This window comes from Mauremys mutica, chromosome 8 (genome assembly GCF_020497125.1).
Source record: "Mauremys mutica isolate MM-2020 ecotype Southern chromosome 8, ASM2049712v1, whole genome shotgun sequence".
Classification (NCBI taxonomy): domain Eukaryota; kingdom Metazoa; phylum Chordata; order Testudines; family Geoemydidae; genus Mauremys; species Mauremys mutica.
The window spans coordinates 5,538,997-5,558,713 of NC_059079.1; the positions used below are offsets into that span (position 1 = coordinate 5,538,997).

A 19,717-nucleotide genomic window follows, 5' to 3' on the forward strand; every position below is an offset into this window, starting at 1 on the left:
TACTTCCCCACCTCACAGTGGTGCTGCGGGGCTTAATCCATTGATATTTGCCAGCTCCTCAGATACTACAGTGATTTGTGCCATGGTAATGCCTATTTAATGAGTGCTAAAAAGGTTACATTTTGATGCTAATGGAGCAATGGCAGAAATAATTCCAGAGCCATAGGTGGACTAGTGTTTCATTAGTGGTGAAAGCATCTCAGGTGTGTTCCTTTGTAAGGAGAGGAGGTTAACCAGGACCAAAACACACAGGTCTTTCTAGGTTCAAAATTAACAGATTGGGTTGCACCTCTGAGCAAAGTGCAGTCTGCAGAATTGTAAAAGCCAGTGCTAACTGTGAAAACACTTTATGGAGCACAAGCAGAAGCAATCGAGCACAATCTACACCAGCTGGATTTTCCTAACACTCTTCAAAGGTAGCCTGTGTGTAAATTGCACTGAAGTATAATATTCTTGGGCCCCTGGGAGGAAAGGCTGCAGTTTCCTAGCCAGATGGGGATGATCATTAAAAACACCCAGCCACCTCCCAGCAAAGCAAAGGACTCTTGGCTCCTGTTGCTACGGGGGGAATCCAGGAGCAGCCTACACAATCCCTCAGGTTGGGGACATCACTAAAGGCAAATGAATGTTAATATGGAACTCAATGGAGCTTCAACTTAGATCCGTCATCTCTGTCTGTTCCAAAGCCCACTGGAGTCAGGGACAAGATTCCATTGGATGAGATCCTCTGGGTTTTTATACCATGCTCCTCACTCCAGTATCTGATAACCTAGCCACCTGCCACTGCAAAAGCCCAGCGACTTCAACGGGAGATCCAGGCACAGAATGATGGCAGGGCTTACAGTGCAATTACAATCAGAAGAGTCACAGTTTAAAATGTGCTCCTTCTTCCACAACAGAACTGCTCCAGGTGTGTGAGGAGAGCTATGTTTGCTTAATGCAGTGACAAAAAATAAGCTATTGATGGATTTTTTTATTATTTTTTTTAAGCAGCATAACCTCTGCAGCCATCAGAGATGGAGTCTAGCCTGGCTTGTGCATCGTCGACAGAATTCTTAACTGAGTTCCAGTTTCAGAATCTTTATTACTAGGGATGATGCATGAGCCTGAAAGAACTCAGCTTGATTTTCAGATCCCAGGTTGAGTTTGCAAGGCTAGCAGTAAATGGAGCAAATTTAGCTCCATATGAACAATGCATATAATCATGCAGGATCCCTCACTAAAGGGCACAGAAAAATCCATTTGTTAATATATAGTGCTCAATGCAACTGAAATTTTGGGTCAGCTGTTTGGGCCTGATTCAAAGCCCACTGACATAAAAGATGGTATCTCCATATTAATATCACTTCTGTCACAACTGCAGCCAATCAATATGTTGTGCTGAAAATAAAATGATGGCAAGAAATGGAAATATTCACCCTTTTTTTTATTAGCTTTGCCTTTTTTAGGGTACAGCCACACTTTAAGTCAGGGAGACAAACAGCAAATCGCTCGGCTTATGCTTATCTGACAAAATATATGCAAAAAGGCACATTCTAACCCCAGATATGAGGCTTTGTACGTCTTTGGTGCTGAATGCATTACATGTCTAGGGAGCTGTAAATAAATGACCCTTGAAAGACGTTTTCCACAATTTCTTCTTTTATTTCTTAAATCTTTAAGATCCAGATGGTCCAAAATTCACATCATATAATAAATAGTAAGTCTTCAATCAGTTTTGTTGCTGTTGTGAGAATGTGCTGAATATCTAAGGAATTTTTTTTTTTGTTGCAGCGGATATAGTATAAATAACTATTTGAAATATTGCAACACCATCATTTTCCTCATTCAACTTTCCGAGAGAGTGAGGGTCATGCATCATAAAAATGAAATTCAAAGGATTTTGTTAAAATACTGGAATAAAGGTGTTGTTGAGGACAGCTCTGGACACTGAAGGACTCCAGTCTGATTTACCTGCAATATTTTTACACCTGTGTAACTTCAGGGACTTAACTGAGTTACTGTCTCGGTTTGCACGGACATGAATGATCCCAGAATTAAGCTTCATCTGTTCACTTAAGTGTAAACCCACAGAAAATAAAAATAGATTTCTACATGGATTCTTGTAAATTCTATTCAAACTTCTTGCTGATGATTTAGATATAACCACCCCATCTGTTCCCTCCCTCCTCCCCCCCACCTTCATTTCCAAGGTCTTTTAAAATCATGACAATATTTTTCATTTTAAGAACAAATAATGAGATCTTGAAGCATTTTAGTGAGTGAAATTTTGAATTATTTGCATATAGGTCCAGTACAATAGTCTCTTGTATATAAATACATGGAATAAAATATTAGGCAGATTTTCATTATATTGTCCAGTAGTTTTGAGAACTATGATTAAGGAATATCATAACAAGTATATTTATAATGCTAATCTTTTTCACTCTAAGTATCACACCAGGATCTCAAGGGGTATCATAAATATTGCACAAACCTCACAATACCCTTATGTGGTAGGGAGCTCTGTTTATATTGATTTTACAAATTCATATGCTGGGGTACAAAGGAATGAGATAACTTGCACAAGGTCACCCAGCCAGGGTTTGCCAGCCTTTGCAATTTTATCACGACTCTTATGATACGTGGCATTTTTCCTCAAAGCCCCAGCTCCTGGAGTCATGTGACTATGGGAGACTCTCCGCTTTCATTTAAAGAAGTGAGTTTCTAGTATTCCCAGAGAAAGACAAACATGAAAGTGTGGTCCAAGGCAAATAAAAAGAACCTGCAAATATAATTTTTAAAAATCTTGATTTTTAAGCCAATCTCCTGATTCTGGGGGCCCGACTACTGATTTTCAAATGCTTACGTTTGGCAATACTGGATGGCAAGTTACTTGGGACTAGAGCCCAAGTGTTGTCTGGACACCTAGTCTCTTATTTTGACCACACTAGTTGTCAACTGACTATTTCAATCGTGTGGTTACAGGTACAGTAGGTTTGTGTAAATATAGGTTATCCCTCCCTTTCTTTTTCCTTATTCTTCCCCTAAAAAGAAAACCACATAATTGGGAAGATGTGCCCATATAGTCGCAATCTTATTCAAAGCTCTTACAGTCTTAGTCAAAGTAGCAAGAGTTCCTTATCTACCAAAGGAAGTTAAAAGCATTAGGGACTTTACTTTGGATCCAAACTGAGGCTATGTCTACACTGCCGCAGGATTGACGCTGCAGTGATTGATGCACCAGGGGTCGATTTAATGGGTCTAGTGAAGACCCACTAAATCAACGGCAGAGCACTCTCTAGTCGACCCTGGTATTCCACTGGGAATGAAGTAAGTCGACAGGAGAGTGTCTCCCATCGTGGACACCGCAGTAAGTCGACCTAAGCCATGTCGACTCCAGCTACGTTATTGCACCTTTTTGGCTCGAAATATGACATTGGCTGACAGCTGTGGCTTTTATTAGCGTTAAAGCACCATGCAATCAAGTGACTGTCAATTTACAAGCAGTTTAGATGTGTAACCTGACAGTTTATATGCAATAAATAAATAAATAAAAATCAAAGAATCCATCAACATGTTTCTGGCTGGCAGTTCACAAGTCTTGTTTGCACAGGTTTGTCTGGCTGAAGCCTACCACTCCATTTGTTTCTGTAAAATGGGCTTACTTTAAAGGCTAATGACATGACTTTTCTGAAAAGTGGCAGGTGGGGTTTTCAAAACTGCATAAATAGGTAGGCCTAGACCTTTTCAAAGCCCGCAGTTCTATATGGCTGCTGGCATCCAGCATGAGAAAAGTTGTGGCTAATTCTGTCTGTAAAGTAGTTGTGGCTGCAGCGTGTTTGACTCCTATTAAATGGAAGATCATGCCTCAGTGTTAGCTCAGGGTTTGATCCTCTGAGATGTCATCCTGATCTCGGTGGGAGTTGAGAACACCTTGCCATGATCAGCACCATACAGAATTGGGCCCATGGACACTTGCCACTAGAGAAGCTGGGTGCCCCTGTTTGTCTATTTCTGTGCCAAAATGTGGCTTTAGGTGCAAGGAGTTAGTCATCCTGCTTGAAGCTACGGCCCCTATTTGTAATAAGATGCCTCCTTGGAGGAAAAAATCCTCAGTGCTGCAGACCTGGGGCTCTGATCTTGCAATCAGCTCTGTAGCCCCGTTGATTCATTGCGTTAAAGTGGAAGTGGTAGCACTCTTTTTACAGTTCACATAGATGCTGGAACTAGGGGGGCTGCTGCATTCCTTGGCTTGAAGTGATTTCTATTAGCTACAGGCTTTACAGTTTGGTTCAATGGCTCTCGGCATCTCCACTATGCAAATTGTTCCAGCACCTCTGGACTTGTTCGTATTGTCGGCAAATTATTTTTGAGTTGGACCTTATGAGAGTGAATTCTTAGAAAGCATCTGGGCACTGGAATTCAGTCTATGTATGTTTTAAATGTATAGCTTTCCAATTTACAGATTTCCCTTACGTTCTGATTAGAAATCTTGTGCACAAACAACTCACCCATAGCTAAAACAATTTTGTTTAAACATTGCTTGTTTTCTAGATCTCACGGAGATCTAAGGAATAAGCCAGTTTTGAAGAAATCTTGTTCAGAAGCGGAGAACTTAATGAGCATAGAAAGATTTTTTTTTCCCCCATGGATGTTCAGCAGAATAATAGGTCTACAACTTCTAATAATGAAGATGCAATGCATAATGGACTTTTCTGTTAGGTGTCTCTGCTCATACTAAAGCTGGTTTGGATGAATGAGATGCCATTAAGTGTTTTATCTTATTCTAAACTTGCAAAGATCAGCCAAATACCAGGTTACCTAGGGAGGTTGTGGAATCCCCTTCTTTGAAGGCTTTTTAAGCACATCTTAAACAAACACCTGTTGGGGGGGGGGTCTAGGTATAATCAGGGCAGAGATGGGCAAGATACCTCTTGAGGTCTCTTCCAACCCTACATTTCTAGGACTGTCCAACAACGCTTACAACTCCAGGACATTGTAATGTCCCAGGAGGAGAAGCTTTTGTATGGAACTTCTTCCCTGACCTTTCACTGCTTGATTTCACAATCTTGGCATTGGATTTATGCTAGTTTCCCTCTTGCCCGTGGAATATAATCTTTAAACCCTTGCTGCTGCAGTGAATATTCAATGACTAGTTCAGAAGGGGGAAAAAATTATTGTGGCTGTTTGTGTGACCTTAATTATGGGATCAATACTTTAAATAATAGCAACATGGAAATAGAGCAGATGGAGATAACTGTAGCTTCATCTAATGCTTCCCATTCCTCTAAGCACTCAGATTCTGTGATGAATGCAATCTAAGAATCTAGCATAGGTGGGTAAATTCTACCCATCAACAGGCAATTTAAAATGTAGGAAGTAATGTATACCAGGCATGACAGCCCTGCGTCATTCATGTCTTACAAGGAGATGCACCATGCTGCTTTCTCCTTAACAGACACAAGTTTACCCTGTTCACTTTAGCACCACCAAAACTGGAGATAGAATAAACCCATGAGACCCATCCTTATCACTGCAGCATGGCTGCTTCCCGAGTTTTGTACAATTTAATTTTAAAAGACTTAAAACAATGGGGTTTTTACATCACTCCCTTTGGGAGGCTATTCCAGGGCCCAATAGACTAATCTGTTAGGATCTTATCCCCTCTCCGCTCCCACCCCATCCCATTATTCTACCTTGTATTTTGTAGTGTCTTTTAGAACATCCTACAGGATTCCTGTATGCACCCTCCAAATACTAAGAGATGAAAACTAAGTAAAAGAACAAAGTGATGTTACCTGCCATATTCTTCTCCATACCTGTAACTCATGACACCAAGTCTTATGGAAGATGCATTGCTGTACAATCTGCGATAGTGGTTTTGCAGAGCCAGATCCAACACACACTGAGGTCAATGGAAAGATTCCCATTGATTTCAGTGCACTTTGGATCAGGCCCACAGTAAAAATAAGAGTTTGGATTAACTCAGAATAAACCCAATAGTTAAATTCGTGTAATAGATAGGTAACTGCTTAAAAAAATGGCAGCATTGCACTTCTTGAATTAGTTTTTTAGATCCCTCATTGTTCTCTTTTTATAGAAACTCACAAAGAGGAACGGTTCTTTTCTCCTCTGTAGCTTCACAATATCGGAATCAAGTGGGTCTCTCAGAAAAGTAGGTCAGCCTTAGCAGCTGCTATATAACAATGAAAAACATTTTGGCTAATTTCAGTCTCTTAATTTTTATCTGCATTTTCTGTACAACCAGGTCTCTCGTGATTTTGTTTTTAAAGTATTTAATGATGTCACTGTGACTATTCTCATTTCACTCACTATGATTTTTTTTTGACATCTAAGTCCATCATTTAAAATAAAATGAACAAAATATAGACTCCTGAACTAATCAGTGAGTATTCACCTAAGTAGGCACCTAAATAAGTGTCTTCATTTTAAAGAAGTCCCCACTGTCTCAGAATCCTGTTGAAATCAATGGAAGCTGCAGGCACCTACCACCTTTGAAAAATTGAGCTACTTTTATTTAGGAGCCTAAATAAGGATTTAGGAGTTCACGCAACCAGATTTCACACAACCAGATTTGAAAAGTTTGGCCTAATACTATTCATGCGGTTACATTTTTTTTTAAAGCTTGTTTTAGCCTTGATCTCTCTGATCTCGACCCAAAAGACGAAGCTGAAAGTGAGAGAGGTCCCCATTCAGGTCTGGTGTCTCTTGAGCTAGTTCACCCTCTTTGCTATGGTGCATTTGGTGTTTAGGAGAGAGATTGCTGGTTTTGGGAACAAAATCCATTGCAATCATCCGACGGCTACAAAACCAAATGCTGTGCAAAACTTGCCTGGCCCATCCTGCCATTGTCTCTTTCTCTGGACCTGAAGTGGGGGAGGGGGAACCTCTTCTAACATTTGGTTCTGTTCCTTTATGCCACAGATAGCGGGGCTGATGCCCAGGAAAGAGAGATGCATGCTGCCATGTGAAATGGACAAAGCTCCGGCTTCCTGCCGACTGTGGAAAGATTCGTCAGAGCACTATAGCAGGTACCAGTTGACTCTCCAGAATGGTAAGGAGAGCTTCTCATTGGGAAACTTGAAGATTTATTTAGATTGAGTAGATAGGCTGGAAAGAGCCGCTCTGCATATACTCCAGGCATCTGTGACCGTGTAAAAAGACCAGCACAAATCAACCCCCCCCCCAATCAGTAAGGTGACTTGAAACTCAAATTCACCCCCTCCCACAGTTTTTCCATCCTTAACATTTCCAGTTATTTAAATGCCTTGGGGGCAGGGAGGGAAGAGGAGCTTTGAGATGTGTCCTGAAGGTCAGGGTGACTCAGAGCTCTGATCCTTCTTTCACACAAGGAGGAATCAAGAGTAACTCCATTGAAATCAATCAAGTGACGCGGGTAGAAAGCTAATGTAAGGACAATCACACCCCCAACGCCTCAAGTACTTTTGTCACAACAGTGACCTTCATTTAGGTCAGGGCTGTGAGTGCAGTTAAGTGGAAATAAGAACACAAGAATGGCCATACTGGATCAGACCAATGGTCCATCTAGCCCAGTATCCTGTCTTCCAACAATGGCTGGTGCCAGGTGCTTCAGAGGGAATGAACAGAACAAAGCAACTATCAAGTGATCCATCCCCTATTGTCCAGTTCCAGGTTCTGGCAGTTGGAGGTTTAGGGACACCCGGAGCATGGGGTTGCACCCCTGACCATCTTGGCTAACAGCCATTGATGGACCTCTCCTCTATGAATTTATCTAGTTATTTTTTGGAACCCAGTTAGACTTGTTTTAAACCTGCAACCTAGTAATTTCATTGGGTGACCCCTGGTTCTTATGTCATGTGAAGGTGTAAATAACACTTCCCTATTCACTTTCTTCACACCAGTCATGATTTTATAGACTTCTGCCATATCCCCCCTTACCCATCGGTCTCTTTTCTAAGCTGACCAGTCTTTTTCCATCTCGCCACAGACAGAAGCTGTTCCTTCTCCTCTAAACATTTTTGCTGACCTTTTCTGCACCTTTTCCCCATTCTAATGCATCTTTTTTGAGTTGAGGTTGATAGAAGACACCTTTCATTTAAACTCTGCTTGCAGTGGAGGAATGAAGCCGGATTCTGTGTTCATGTTACATTGGAGTAAATTTAGAGTGACTCCACTGGGTGCACTGGCATAAATGGAAGCAGAATCTGCCCCTAGAACTGCATAGATCAGGGGGAAATGAAAAAATGGTTCTCCTGAAAGTTTGGTTATCATTACAAGTTAGGAAGCTGCTACCAGATTCTGGTATCATACCAGTAGATGTGCTGATGCAGGCAAACTGTCCAGCATGCATACAGCACTTAAGCGCATGCTTAACATTAAGCATGTGCTTTAGTCCCATTGACTGCATGCTCCAGGCTGGGGAATGGTTTCAAGAGGATTTAAGGATGCCTGCTTACCTGCTGTCCCAAACAAAGATTCAAAATCAGTTAAATCACCACTAAAATCAATGTAGTGCAAAAAAGGTGAAAGTAAGATCAGACTCAGGCCCTGGGCATTTAAACTGCCCATTTCTTCCATTACCTGGAATCACAGGATTTGGAGTGTAATGGTGGCACAATTTAAAATCTGGAGGGAGTGACACTAAAAATAACCTCAGGGAAGGAATTTTTTAAATTCAAGAGCAATTTGGGGAGGTGAAATCAGAAGTGGAACACCTTTGACAATCCATTGCAGTAATTCTAGTGATAAAGGAGTCAGATTACAGCCAACTAACCTGCAAGGGATTGTGCCAATAGCCATCTGTTCCGCGTACAGGATCTGGGGCTATTTGCTGTTGACTTGGGCTGTCCGCCTGAAATGACTTCACCCAAAGCTAAGGAGGATCCCAGGTAGGCAAGTGACTTGGAAGGTTTGTTCTTGCAGTTTTGCTTGATATTTATTCTACTTCTTCTGGCTCTCAAACCAGAAACCCGCCTTGCAAGCAATTCCCCCAAGCCCTTTCCATGATGATTGATCTCACTGAATCAGCTAATAACAGATTTATTTCCTCATTTGCTTTGTGCTGCCAGCAGAAGGAGGAGGAAAGAGAGAATGGGGGAAAAGAAAGAAAAAAACCCACCCTCAACCCTTGCCTTGGGGGAAGCTAGAGGCTACTTCCAGACAAAACTGTTATCCATTAACATCCAATTATCACTTGGTCCAAGCCATTAATTATAAATCAGCCTCCTAATTGGGATAATTAGCTCTCTGCTTCTTAATGTAGTGTGACTGATGCGTTTGGAGAGAATGTAATCACTCCATTTGTTTAGCGTGAGGAGAACAAATCCAACTCTCATGGTTTAATTTTAGCCTTCTCCTCCTCCTCATCAGCATTAAAAGCTCTTTACGGCCCTATTAATTGTTTGGGAACGGTGCTTTTGATGGGCACATGCCACTTCTCTGTGGAGAAACCCCTTCGAGACACTCCCGTTTTAAGAGATCGGTTTCAAATGCTTTTTAAAAGCGCAGTTCTGCTCGTGTGCAGAGTCAAGCTGGTTTGTTTGTTCTTTAAGCAAAGGGGGGTTATATTTTCTGTCTCTTCTGTATTTGTCCTGCTCTGTTTTGTCTAGGCTCCATTTATTTTGTCTACTCTCCGTTTAATTCTTCGCTTTTCTCATTTGCAAAAGAAAATAGACTTCGCAATGCATCATAGCTCTTCCTTACCTTTAATTTCCGGGAATGGTCTTTTTTACCTAGAATAACGAATTTTAAAATAAAAATAGTGGGTTGACAGCAGCATATTTGGCAATTATCTGTAAACCTTTCAAAAAAAAATGTCTCCCAAACTCTCTTCTAAGTATGTGCTACAAGTGTGCTTGCTCTGAAGGTATTTCTAAAAGATTCGTAATGATGAACCGCAAAAGAGGGTGGTTGTTTTTGGTTGGTTTTTTTTAAATCCCTAAATGAATCAAGGCTGTTTTCAGTCTATGCCAAAAGAAAGACGATTCGTGTGCAAACACTGCCACTAATTTAGAAGGAGAAACTAGCCATGAAGCAATGTCCCAAATGCACATTTTTTGGTTTAAAAATAAATTAGCAGCACTGTCATTCTGGGCAGTTTTCGTTGTCCTCTTGTGGCTTCCTAAACACTGTTTCCACAATGTCTCAAAAAATCGTTTACAGGAACCAAAAAAAAACTTTTCCGTGACTTGATGTTTCATTAATGAGGGCTGCTCAGAGAACCGACTATAGCTGGGGGGCATGATTAGATATTTATTACTGTCATTTACATGGAAAACTTGAGGAGCCAACCAAGTGGAACAGAAGGGGATTTATTAATTATTATTATTATTTAACAATAGAAACCAGTTCAAAGATCGGGAACGTGTCCTAATGTTGCATCACAGCAGTTGTGTGTGTGTGTGTGTGTGTGTGTGTTCTGAAGAGGTAGGCAAAATGGTGTTTCCACTTCAGAGGTGTAATCAGATTAGAATAAAACTTTGAGCGCTAACCCTCAAACTGTCACGTAATTATCTTTTTCCCACCCTCCAGTCACCACACACTTTGTCCTTAATTTAGTGAAACAAGGAAAAAGTTTTTCTGCCCAGATTTGCATTCCCTAAAATGAAATCGAGATGCTGATGGGGGAAATGCATTTCGCCCAAACAATCTGCTGAGTTTAAATGAAGATACCATTCGCAGTTCAGTCCACGTTCCGCTTTCTCCTTCTCCCAGGGTGTTTTTTTTTTTTTAAGTTATCAACAGTGTCAGAAGTTCACCTCACCCGGTGATGGCCTGGGAACTTTTTTTTTGGGGGGGGGCGCTTTTGTTTTAAATATTATCTATATAGTTTCTTAACTGAACTAAACTACACAGAGATATAAATAATCACTCCAGAGAATTAAAAGTGAATATTAATTACACCCAGGAAGAGCTGAAGAATTTAAAACGGTAAAAATAAAGTCTCCTGTTTCATGTTAAAGGAAAAAAAGTGAATCTATGAGACTTAAGTGAAATAGCTTTTAAATGATTTTCCATATAAGTGTGTGTAGATCTATTTCACATACACTTCCGATCATTTTATACACACACAGATTTTGTCTTATTTCCAAATCGATCTCAACAGACACGCGTACAGAATGATAGATGAAAAGAGGGGTAGCTGGAGAAAGCTTAGGTCCGTGCAAGCTGCTGGGTGTTTGTGTCTAAATACAGATGGGATATTTTCGGCTGGACTGTCCAAAAGGCAAAAAGCGCCCCAAAATGTTTAGCTGGAATAATGACCCCATCGCTCCAAGATCGGAATATGTTGATAAGGAGAGGCTTTTCCTCGTGGAAGAGGATTCCTTTCCATCAGAAATCCCAACATAACGTGTTTACACAAAAACAGCAAACGCATTGGTCTTCGCCTCGTTTTGAAGAGTTGTGAGACCCTACGACATTGGGCAGAGGTTTCTGCCCTACGTGGGGGATTTATATTGTTTTCCCACCTGATCTGGGTGCGTCAGAGGGAGGCTGCAAAGTCGTTCGCTTTAAGCTAATTTTTTTTTAAGTCGTTCAAATTTCGAATTAAAAACAGAACTCGGGACCTTTCCTGCGCGGGGCCGCGAAGTTCGCAGGCAATAGACAGCCAGGCCGGCTTGGTCGCTCTATTTATTCATAATCGTCTCACTTCGATTAATAATTATATCACTTGAGAGGGAAAGCCCTTGATTCCAACTAGTCTCACTGAAAGCAGCTGTCAGCGGCAGGCCTGCGTGCAGGCGGCCCTCCAGAGGCACAGCCGATTCCGACTTGTGTCTGTTTCTGAAGCTAGCAAAAGTTTTCGAGAGGCGGCTCGCCTCCACAAGCAGCTTCCCGTTCAGGACAAGGACACGGAGAACAGGATTTGTATCCGGAGAGCTCATTAGAAAAAGGAGAGGCGTGTGTGTTACCTACTGCATCGTCCCTTCTGTACCCCGTCCTCCCACCCCCGCTCCCCAGAGCCTGAGGACCCCACTGTCTGGTCGAGTTTGGTGGTTAAGGAAATTGACGCGGTTACTTTCGATGCTCACGTTTGCAGGTGCTGTAACGTGTCTTGTAATCACACGCGTGTGACGATGCTCTGTGTAAGGGGAGAGACGTGTATCTCACACACACACACACACCACGTATCTGCATTAAGCACATGTGTGGTGCTGATGAATGGGAGGGTGTAAATGGCCGATTGCCTAGACAGAAGGTACTTGGCTAAACATTTACTTCCCTGCCTAAGAAGTGGCGATGAATGGATGCCTGTCCCTCCGCCTTCATCTTTCTCCCTCCCTCCCCTATCTGTTATGCCATGGCCCGAGGGAAGACTTTGGCTGAGATGTATGAGATCTTTTGCGGTAAAATATGCATGCGGGTCCCCATTTGGTTCGCCGGATAATGGAGGTGCAAATAGGTTTCGACTGCAGAGCCATTCATTTATCAACCGCGCCTGACAACGCACGTCCTGAGTTTATACACTTCCTAAGTGGGGGCTTCTCGGAGTCCTGCCTTTACCCCCCCAGCTCTAGTTCTGCGTTAGAAAAGGGAGCGAGAGAGCAGTTCTTTCCCTTCGGGTCTCGCTATAAGCTCGGTGATATTTAAAAGGCGCGGGGGGAGGGAAATTCGGTGTTCAAACTGATCGGAAGTTTGGGCTCCGTTTCGGTTTATACTCTAATGCCAGACGCACAATCCGAATTTTCACTCCCATTCGGATGCCCGCCTGGCAGAAGAGACCTGTCCCAACCGCTGCTGAACTTTAATGACAGTGGTGTCAGCCCCTTTTCTTGTGCAAGGGGCTTTTGTCTCTTCCCAGAATCTGTCTGATTTTTGCCTCCGGCTGTCTCTCTCTCTAGCTCACCAGGCTGTTTGGCTTATTAAACATCATTATGTAAATGGCGTGAAATTTACAGTCTCCTACTTTGATTCCCACAAATGAAGAGATGCGTTGTTAGCTATGTGCGCCCTTTGGCAAAAAAAAAAGAAAACCTGAGAAAGAGGAAAGAGAGAGACTCGAAAAAGGAAGCGAGCGGTAAAAGAAAAGTGTGTTTACACAGCCAAGCCCAGACCTAGACCAACCTCTTTCCCTTTTCCAATTGCGTCTCTGGGGCGCTCAAGAGGGAGCTGCCAGAACAAGGTTGACAGAAGTTCGGAGATTGGAAATGAAGCATTAAAATCCATGTCTGTGACCTGCTTTCTTACATGCGGCATAACCTACCCTTTAGCTCAACCAATCAGTGGGCCTGAATTTTATTCACGTAGCCATCTGCTGAAAGTTACATTTAAAAAACAACAACAAAACAACCCACAACCTTATTTTGGAGTAAACTAATATATTCCAAATGAAGCAAAACCAGAGTAAAACTCTTTCAAAGGAGAAGAGTTAAGAGCGTCCACAACAATCGGCAACCATATGGCACGGATCAGAGGGGTAGCCCTGTTAGTCTGGTTCTGTAAAAGCAGCAAAGAATCCGGTGGCACCTTATAGACTAACAGGCGTTTTGCAGCATGAGCTTTCGTGGGTGAATACCCACTTCGTGGGATTCGAGTTGAGAGTGTTTTTCCCTGTTTCCCCTGTCACACACCTACATTTCATTTGCTTCCTTCAAAGGATTCGTTAGGGCATCAACTACACCCGGCGGGGGTTGAAGTGTCTACAGGGAGACAAAAAAACCTCTGCACTTAAAACGTGCCCTAAAACTTTGTGTGACTAGGAAGAAGCAGCTCTGTAACGCCCCTTAAGCCTTCCGCAAAGTGCTTCGCCCCAGACAAAACTTTCTGCGCTTATTGATCGCCTATAGCGGCCCAACCAGGCGTGCTAGGTGAGGGGAAGCCTACTGCTAACGTGAATTTTCTCGAAGGAGATCGGAAAGCGTCTTACCTTTCGAATCTTGTCCTAGGAGCTCTTCGGTGGAAACGGTCACGCGGCGGGTGTAAAGTCTCACTCCGGAGTGTAGCCAGAAACCGGATTCGGAGCGAAAGGGGTTGAGACGGCGGAGTGCTGACTTCAGAGCAGGAGCCGTCCCTGCCTCCCCCTTCCCTCTGCTCTCCTGCCTTGTTCCCAAGTTGTCTCAGGGTCCAGCGAAGCTGCCATCTACTGGGGGGAGAGGATTGAGGAAGGATTTTTAAAAGGAGCTTCACACAGACCTAGCAGCTACCCTGCAAGATTTTCAATGGTCCTCCACCCTGTCAATCAAACCAGGGCTTGCTGCTACATTTCTCTCTGCTCCCCCCCACCCACACACACACACACACACACACACTCCGTTTGTTTTTTTTTTAATAAGACTTCTTACCAGTCGTTTACTCCAAGTCTAGTCAGGTGTAAACGCCTAATTAAATCACTGGGAGGTCATGGGAAGCCAGTCGTGGGAGGAGGGGAGACGGTTCTATCCTGGCTATAGGGACTGAGAGCTGGATGCGATGAATCTGGGGCATAGATTTCATTTGGGGTGGGAAAGGTGAGTACATATTTATAAACATCCCTACACAAACACCCCCCCCCTTTTGGCTGAGATTAGGCATCAGGAGGACTCTAAGGTAGACTCCTGCTTTATGGAGAAAATCCAAACCCTCATAATGCCCTCGGATAGGGTGACCAGATGTCCTGATGTTATAGGGACAGTCCCGATTTTGGGGTCTTTTTCTTATATAGGCTCCTGTTACCTCCCCACCCACCCACTGTCCCGGTTTTTCACATTTGCTGTCTGGTCACCCTACCCTCAGATACGAATAAAAGGGCCGGTTTGGTGTCTTTCCTCACGGGATCGCAGTGGAAACCAAACTTCTAAATTTCAGTGTCTTATTCCACACACCGCAAAGACATTGACTGGCCGGGTCTATGCTAAAAAAAAAAAAAAAGCCAGGCCGACCCAGTGTAAATATGTTTGTGTTGTACCACGGGCCCGATTCTGTCCTCACCCGCAGCTTCCCACTGATCTGTGTCCAAGCGGGAGCAGCAGGAACAAGGTGTATCTCTGATAGTTTCTATAGGTACCACGCCATGTACCAGTGCAACTTTCAGTTGTCCTTTGCCCTAGTGGGGAACCCTGCAGCCCCAACCCAAGGAAGTTTGAGGTGATGTAGATTTGTATATATCGAGGTTATATCGCTGTTTAGTTGTTTTAAAACATTCTCTCTTGCAAAAGAAAACAAAGAGGACCCGGGAGGAAATGAACGAAGCTCCTTCCCCTATTGTGGGAAGACCTCCCAGGAGCACACTGCAAGCCAGGTAAGGATGAGGGAATGTGTGGTGAATTGCAGACCACTTCAGTATAGCTCCCTGCTTAAGGGAAAGAAGCCACAACCCGACTGCGAGAGATTTGGTTTTTCACAAATCATCAGTCCAAAGACAGGAACAGGAGGGAGGAAAAATAAATGAAACAGGAGAGGCTAAGTGCCTGGATGTGAAGGGAATGAATATTAATATTTTCTCCCCATGCTTTTTACTCCCATTTCCCCCCTCCCCTGAATACTCCTGTACTTAAACTTTGCAGGTATCTTCCAGGCTGTCTGCAGTCTGAAGGCAGCTCAGGGCTAGTTATGTGGCCGAGTTGACTAACTGGAGCGTTAGTTTTATTTGCTTTTCAGCTTTGTCATGCCTTTGCAGCAGCAAAGAGCAGTTTAAAGCCTTTAGAGGGATTGCTAATAGATGCTAGGGTACTTGCCTTTAGAGTCTCTCCCAGCCCAGAAGGATTTAGGATGGGATTGAGGAGACAAGACGCCATTTCAGGCTCCAAAACACCCTGTTTTAAAATGACTGCGGGTAAGAGGATTAAAACAATAATACCCTTCTCTTCTTGAAGGGTTTTTCCCCCCTCTCCCTCCTATAGAAAAGATTTTTTTCTCCCAGAGCAAAACCGTTTAGGCAAGGGAATTAAGGGAACAAGAAAGAAGGGGTGTGTGTGTGGGGGGGAGGGAAGTACCTTTTAATTTAAAGTTTGCATATTTTGTATACATTCTGCCCCAAAAGAGGAGGGAGGGGGCGAATCTGAAAGTGTTTGTATGTGCAGGGCCGCAGAATACCCAAGGGGTCATTTTTTGCCGAGGGTTGGGGAAAGCGAGTGAATGTCCCAGAAGGAGGGGAAAAAAAACCTATTTAAATATATTCACATACAACCCGTGCTGGAAGAGGGCAGGAGATGAAGGGGAAATAAAGGCGAAGCAAACCTCAGCCCGAGGTGGTGCGTGGGATAGTTGAGTTTCGCGTGTGCCTCCCACCCCGACTTCCAACTTGTGGGGTGGGTGTGTGCGCGCGTGCAAAGAATACAGGGTAGGGTCCGCATGCCTCTCATGCAGTTTTATAGAGGAACTCCCCCCCCCCCCTCTTCCCATAGCGTTGACTCTTACATTTTCCTCCCTGGCCAGGCAGACTCCGATTGCGAAATAAAACTGGGACACTTGGAAGGGTACCCAAGAGCCTAATCAATTTCATGTCCATTTCGCTCTTTCCTACACGTGGCCCCTAGAACGCATCCCCGTAGTCTTTGCATCCGGCAAACGGTTTTTCCAGCAAAAGAGAACCGGAGCACAGGTGTTTTTCTGGTTTTGTTGCTATTATTAATGATCACCAGCTCCTGCACTTTAAACCGATTTGTTTACAAAATGAGACAGAGGGGTTTGTTTAAAGTGCTTAGCACCCCTAATGTTCGATGAAGGTGTCATAAAGCTCAGGGACTAAGCTTATACCCACTCACCCTTAAAAAAAATAAGGTAGCGTTTAGATAGTCGATCTTTAAATTCTAGGGTGAAAACTACCAAGGATTCTCCCGGGTTTTTAAATCACACTCTCCTCTAAACTCAAGTGAATTAAAATTAGTTCATAAAATGCACTCGAAATGGCATCGGCGGAGCACGCAGCGAGATGATACTCCCCAATCAATCGTTTTCTTCAAAAGGACGCACAAACTCGCCATAACCCTTTCCTCCACACCAGCCCCAGGAAAATCCTGGGTGGAGGAACTTCTGGTTATCTGGAGACCCGTAGTTAATGGGAGTTGTGCCAGGTGGATCTAGGAGTTGGGAAGATACGGTTCTCCCCCTCTTTCCCAAACCACCTTCTCTCCTGGGCATAACAGCGCCTGGGAAGTTTGTAACAACTTACTCCTCTCCTTTATTTGGTGTCATCCCCTTGCTCCGCCTGTCACTGAATATTGAGGGTGAGGAGGGGAGCCCACGCCACGTTTTTAATCGGTGGTGGCAGAACTGTTGCATACAGCTCAGAATAATAATGCCCAGTTCCCAATTCTCCCTGCATATGATCCCCGATATTCTCTCTCCCTAGCAACTGAGGTCCTGACAAAAGGATATTTTTAGCTGGCTTTAAGTTTTTTCTTGCAGAAGAAATGACAAAAGGGTAACCGAAAAGTAAATATCTTCCCAATGAGGACGTGCAACATCACAAATCAAATGAACAGATTTCTGCTTGTAACTCAACCTTTACAATTAACTAGCTCCATTTAATTCTTTGTGTATTTAGCCAAATAGGTGAACGATATATTTAGCATATACTGGAAGGAGTAACTTGATTAAATAGTTCTTTCCGGCTATTTTGTCCTAACAACTGATCTATTGTCTTTATTCCCCGCTTTAATGTATAGATGCGGGCAATATATCAACACACAAATAAACCTGTAAGAGAGTTATACTGAAAATAGACACAGTTTGCCTCTAAAACATTGGTAGATTGTAGATCGCTAGGGACGCGATTTATACAAGAAAGAAGAACACAATGTCAGAAATACTTGCTTTTCGTTTTGAAAAATGATTTAATTTTGTTGGAACACTCGGTAAAACATTTTTTCCATGTCGATTCTTCCCTCCCCTTTTATTTACCCAGGGGAAATAAGTTGCTCTAAAAAGTTGCAGTTTAAAGTTCATGCGACAGAATTTTTGTTTTTCTCGGGGAAAAAATATACATCTATGTTTCAAGCATTGTTAAAAAAATAGGGAGTGGAGCAAATATTGCAAATGTTCATTTACAGAGTTTTCATCTGCAACCCAAAGTGATTTTCTATCTATCTATACACACACACACACTCCAAACGCTATTGATCTTATGCTTGAAAGAGAAAAAAAATCTATTCATTCACCAGTTAGAAATAATATTTTATTAATATTAACTGGAATATTTTGGTTAACTGAGTCTAGTAATTAAAAAATCCTCACCTTTCAAGACTATTCCTTACATCTTTGCTAAGTGATTACAGACCTTGGGGGGGAGGGGGGGTTGTGTGTGTGTGTAAATATTAATCCACATCCACCTGAATAGCTAGAAGTTAAATACAACTGAGTCTTTTCATTTTAAAACTTCTACATTTAAAGTTTCAGTGGAATAAGCACTGCATGAGGTTGGAGGACATTTATGTGCTTTTCTCCCATTTTATTTGTACGTTAATTTGGACATAAATTCCCTATTTCTTGATGGTGGTTTTTTTTTAGTCCAGCAAATATAAAAATCGTATGTTGAAGAGAAAATTATTTTGTGTTACTGGTTCAGCATCATCTGGAAAAAAGCACCCCAAGTTGTTCAAGCTTTAAACAGTTCCTGCATTAAACACACACAAGTAACTCTTTCTCTCTCTTAGTTTTGGTAAATTATTTGCATCCTAATCAGGAGAGCAAGAGGTTCTAAATATATACAGAAATTAATTTGTAGATTGCCAAAGTTATTTTTTTTGTCTAACCCCTTGGAATATGGACTCTGCAGAAACCTGCAAACAACTGCAAGCTCTCTCTCCCTGCATCTATGGCAGTTACAGTTCAAAATGATTTATAGTCACCTCGAATTATAATGGTAACAAGGTCTTAAAATAGCTACTTAACCAAATCAAGGCCACTTCTTTTGGTTTTGTTTTGTTTTTCGGTATGGGGCATCTTTTTTTGGTTTGAAACGTCCCAGACATTGTCCAGTACTTTGTCCTCTGTGCCAACTGCATTCGTGTGAGACTGAAAGGGGATTAACTTGTGAACTTTTAAAAATCAGAACTTAAATGAGAAGCAAATCTAGGCCACCGCTCATTGTGGGAACCGTTTCTTAAGCAATTAAAGCGAGAAGAAATTCCTCTCAGCCTTTTTCCTTAAAGCAGCTTTCTGAAGGATTTAAGGAGGACTAATGTCCAGTCCATCAAGAAAGATTTAAACTGCACAGTGATATAGAAAATCTCCACTTGCTGTTATTTAAAGGGGCACTATCACCATTTCCATAAGACCCTTGACATTGTTTCTTTAATCTTGTTTATAAACTTAAACAGATTTAAAAAAGTTTTTTTCCCTCTGCCTCCTTCCCTCCCCCGCCCCCCCCGAATTCATTGAAAATATATTCCATGCAGTATTTGAAAGAGACCGAAACAGGCTCACTTTTAAGGATTTTCTGTTACTAAAATGTCTCAAGCCGTAGCTGCTGTATTTCTTCTTTTGCTGTTGGAGGCTTGGAGGAAAGTCCAAGATTAGTGGAGGGGGAGAGAATTTATATTTTGCCAGGGTCCACAAAAGTTCCTAATTTGGAGAGAGGGAACACACAACACCTCTTAAAACAAAAAAAAATTGCTCCCCAATACAGCCACGCACCCCCAACTCTCATGCCACGTTTGCTTCACCTTTAGTGTGTTCCAAATATTTAATGTGAACTGATTGTTTAAAAATAAAAGCCCCACGCCAGGTCAGATTTAGTCCATTTATTTCCCCCTACCAATGAGCCCCTTGGGGATCACTGTAGTTTGGAGCCTGTACTGTCCCTCTGCTAAAT

The 19,717-nt window shown here is 42.5% G+C and overlaps 1 protein-coding gene and 1 long non-coding RNA gene across 6 annotated transcripts in view; one reads left to right on the top strand and one right to left on the bottom strand.

Moving 5' to 3' along the window:
* The window catches only part of DMBX1 (diencephalon/mesencephalon homeobox 1), a 32,421-nt gene extending 18,457 nt beyond the window's left edge, over positions 1-13,964 (bottom strand). For 2 of the 3 annotated variants that reach the window (XM_045026299.1, XM_045026301.1), the window contains exon 1: positions 8,759-9,066. The gene's annotated coding sequence lies outside the window, so the exon portion shown is untranslated. Of the gene's footprint in view, positions 1-8,758; positions 9,067-13,852 lie in introns of those variants that run through there. The other variant, XM_045026300.1, reaches the window with a different exon arrangement.
* The window catches only part of LOC123375433, a 119,472-nt gene that overhangs the window by 51,462 nt on the left and 48,293 nt on the right, over positions 1-19,717 (top strand). For 2 of the 3 annotated variants that reach the window (XR_006581448.1, XR_006581447.1), the window contains exon 2: positions 6,928-7,057. This is a non-coding gene — a long non-coding RNA (uncharacterized LOC123375433). Of the gene's footprint in view, positions 1-6,927; positions 7,058-8,799; positions 8,853-19,717 lie in introns of those variants that run through there. The other variant, XR_006581449.1, reaches the window with a different exon arrangement.